This window comes from Grammomys surdaster, unplaced genomic scaffold, assembly GCF_004785775.1.
Source record: "Grammomys surdaster isolate TR1022 unplaced genomic scaffold, NIH_TR_1.0 98, whole genome shotgun sequence".
NCBI classification, from domain to species: domain Eukaryota; kingdom Metazoa; phylum Chordata; class Mammalia; order Rodentia; family Muridae; genus Grammomys; species Grammomys surdaster.
The window spans coordinates 8,352,378-8,356,380 of record NW_021604577.1 but is presented as its reverse complement, the minus strand read 5'-3'; positions in this window follow the sequence as shown (position 1 = coordinate 8,356,380).

Below are 4,003 nucleotides of genomic sequence, written 5' to 3'. Positions count from 1 at the left end.
CATGTTATTAAAATGTTATTTAAATAATTTACAATTGGAATTTTATATGCTGTTGAGTTAACTCAGATGAATATTGAGTAGCCACTTAATTATTACTTTGAAATCACATATCACTATGCTGTGTAAGCTGTCGCTGAACTCTTGAGTTCAATTTACTTTCCAACTTCAGGTTGCCAGTAACTCATATTTCAGGAATAGTCTACCATACCTGGTTTGTGTATCTTGGTTAAAATACTATATATTTAAATCGATTATATTATAGTAATATGTCTATATGTTACTGTTTTAGATGGTAAGGTAGTCAATGATAAAGAAAACCAGTCAAGAGATGAAGAAAGAAAAAATGATATACTTAATAAATGAGGAATAAACAATCATATAGGTGATTATTCATAAATAGATAAACAGGAATAAACTTTTATGACTAGTTAATTTTGTTAATATTTCATTTAGTTATAATACTTATTACATTTGCAGAGCAGAATCTTATGTCCACATCTGGATTATTGATATATAATGAATAGAAATGGCACTCTTTTAAAGGTTTGATGTTCCAAAATTTTTATTACTTCATAAAAGAATTGCATATACATGTGTGAAAGTAGAAACTAGACTATCTAAAGGAACGAACATACTAATGAATGCAATATGCTTGAAGTTCAGTATATGTGTGTAAACATGTCCTGTGTCAAATAGCACAATGTATATTGACACTAATATATTTTAAAAGTAAAAGCTATAAAAAGCATTTCTTAGTATGATGCAAGTTTGAAAATATTGAATATTAAAGTAAATCTTGAGGAGTAATTTTGTTTTACACATGTAAGACAGGTAATCTTTCATAAAAGTACATAATTGTCTAAAGACTATCTCCCTTTTGGGAAATAATTTATTTTAAAGAAAGCATTAATTTTATGAGTATACTCTTACTGGAAATTGAGCACAAAGAGTCAATGAAATTTTTCTGTGGATATATCAACAAAAATAAATAAAATATTTTGCCCATTGAATTTATAGAGTAGCAAAAAGGTTATAAACAATTAAGTAGAAGTATAACTTTGGGATATGACAGATGCTTTTGTACCAGACACAACTCTATTTACCATCTACAGAACAGAGCAATTAAGTGAAAAAAGAAAGTGTTGAGCACAAAAGATGTATTTGCCTAAGGAAAATGACACTATGGTATGCCTTGTGGTCAAACTGGGGCTTTTAAAGAAGATATCAAGGATGGGGGAACAGCGGAGTATGATAGAATGAAAAGAATTTTTACAACCTTAATTGTAAAAGCAGATTATGCGTTCAGGTTGCTTTAAGGCTGTTTGTGTCTACTTTGGATTCCTAGAGGTCAAGCAATGATCTAAATGTCATAAACAGTCATGGTTAATATTGGTGTATTTTAGAACAGATGAAATGAAGTATATGACACACAGGTGGTCCCATATAGGAGCAGAAGCAGTGCATGTGAAGATAGCCGAAGTACATAGGCATACAGTGATGTGTGTTGATATGGAAGTCAGGGTCTATGGATTCTTTTTTGATATGTACCCAGTGACTCAGAAATCAGTTTTAAGGCATAATTTGAATCCAGAAGTGAAAAAAAATGTTTAAAGAAAAAAATACTCAATGACTGTGATCTTTAAAATATAATATTTAAATGGGTTAAGACTCGTAATTAATTTTCCATGTTCTGTAAAAGTATCTTTCACAGTGATAGTTAGAAATACAAGGCAAGAATTGGTAACAAGGTAGTGTAATTTTTCATCAGATAATTCACTTGCATGAATATGAAAGTTTTGTAAACACAAAGAAAATCCATTCAAGCCATTAAAATGAAGAGGAGACAGATCTGGGTTGAAGATGCATACAAGTGACAGGTGAGAGCAGTGACCATTGTTAACGAGGGAAAACAGACAAAAATGGTAAGTGAGCATCTGGCAGTTTGAAAGGATTACTAAAATGTGGAGTTACTGGTAGTATAAGCTAACTGGTATTTACTCGAAATACCATTGACTCAGAGTGCGCTAGAATGATTTGCGATATAAAATGCAATGTTTGATATGGACAGAAAAGATTATTTTTATTTATTTGTGTAAGGTTGACTTGAGAAGTGAGTGACTAATTTGAGTTTAATCTGTGAGAAGGCAAAAAGCCAATATGTAGCTCAACTGCAGTGGAATAGTCTGATAATTTGTTTATAAAAATGAAGATAGAGGGAAAACATGACCATTTGGCAATATGCTTTTAAGAAGCCACCGATTTTGATTCCTGAGCAAAAAAATGCTGATGACATCCTGAGATAGAATAGTAGGAGTGGGTGCACATAACCATTGAGAAGCATCTGCAAGTACCTAGCAGATAGAAACAGAGAGTAAGATTATTCTAGAGTGGATCATACTATAATAAAGGGATTTCAAATGAGTCTTGGATGGATTATCTATCTGAATCATTGATATTCCCAAGAAACAGACCATAGTAAATTTTTAAATTATGATAATAACGATAGGGAAAATTTCAGTGTGGTGGTATTAAAAGTGGATACTAGAGTCCTATAGATAGACACTAATTTTCCCTGGCTAAATTGAAAAGAAGCAGAGATAGACAGAAGAAGACTGGGTAGGGAGATGGGTGCAATTAATAAATGTGGAGGAAATTATTTGGTCATCTTCCTAGTTTTTTTGGGATTAATTGAAAATGTTTAAGAAATTAGATCCATGAATCATACCTCCTTGGTGAGGTCTTACAAAACCATTACAGGCGGATACAGGAACCTAGTGGGTACTCACTATGATTCCCAAGTTTTTGTGTCCTAAAACATGGAATTGGACTGGAAATACATATAGAGTGATCCAGAGATAATAAATTAAGAATGACAACATATGGTTGACCACCCATAAAATGATGTGATCACTTAAGCTATTCAAAAGAAGTAGAGGCAGCTGAGATGATGAGTTCTCTAGAGAGATGTGTGCTCTTTTTTTTTTTTTTCTTCCAGAATCTTGTACCCATGTGCAGCAGTTTTCTGTCTGTAGACCACAATGTCTAGTATTCTGTAACTGGCCTGCATCTTAAAAATATTAAGAAAGCATGACTTTTCTTTCTGTGATTTTCTCTCCACTTTTCCTTTTCTTTTCTATCTCTTTATTAATATACGTTCCTTAACAATTTTTTCTGTAATATTTTTGCCTTCTTTACTTTTTCTCTGAAACTCTACTTTCACCATGAAGAAAAGGTTTGTGTCAGCTTATAGTTTCATATGACAGTATATCATTGGAAGAAGTCAAAGCAGGAACCCAAGGAAGGAACCTGGAGCTAGAAACTGTACAAAGCTATAGAACAAGGTTGTTAACAATTCCCTGCCTCCCATCATGGCTTGCTTAGCTTGTTTGCTTATATAACTCATGATCACATGTCCAGGGTTTATATCACCTATATTGGTCTGGGCCCACATCAATCACTGTTCCATTAAATGCCAAATAAACTTGCAGACAGGTCAATTTGTTGGGAGTACACTATCAATAGTGGTATCTTCTTCTCAAATGCTTGTAGCTTGTATCATGTTAAAAAAACTAACCATGACAAATCTCTCCTTGTCAACTTAAAAACAAATTCATTTATTAAAACCATAACCTTTTCTTTCTTGTTCATTCTTAAGATTTTTTATTGTTATTGCTATCACAATATAAGGCATTCTAACTTCTCTAAGTCCTATATTCTAAACATATTTAAAACATCCAAAGTTTATATTTAAATTTAAGCCTCCCGAAAATAACCAAAGTCTCTCAAAATTCCAAAATCTCTAAACTATGTGCTCTTGAAATGTCAAAACTGTGTTAAATACTTCTCAATCCAAGTGGAAGAAACAGGTTTCAATTACATTCTAAACAGGAAAAACCAATAAAACAGTGAAGGAACTTCAATCCTTTGTATCTGGGATCCATTCATGATCTTCTTAAAGGCCTTGTAAGCAGCACTTTACTGACGCTGCCATCCATAGTACCCA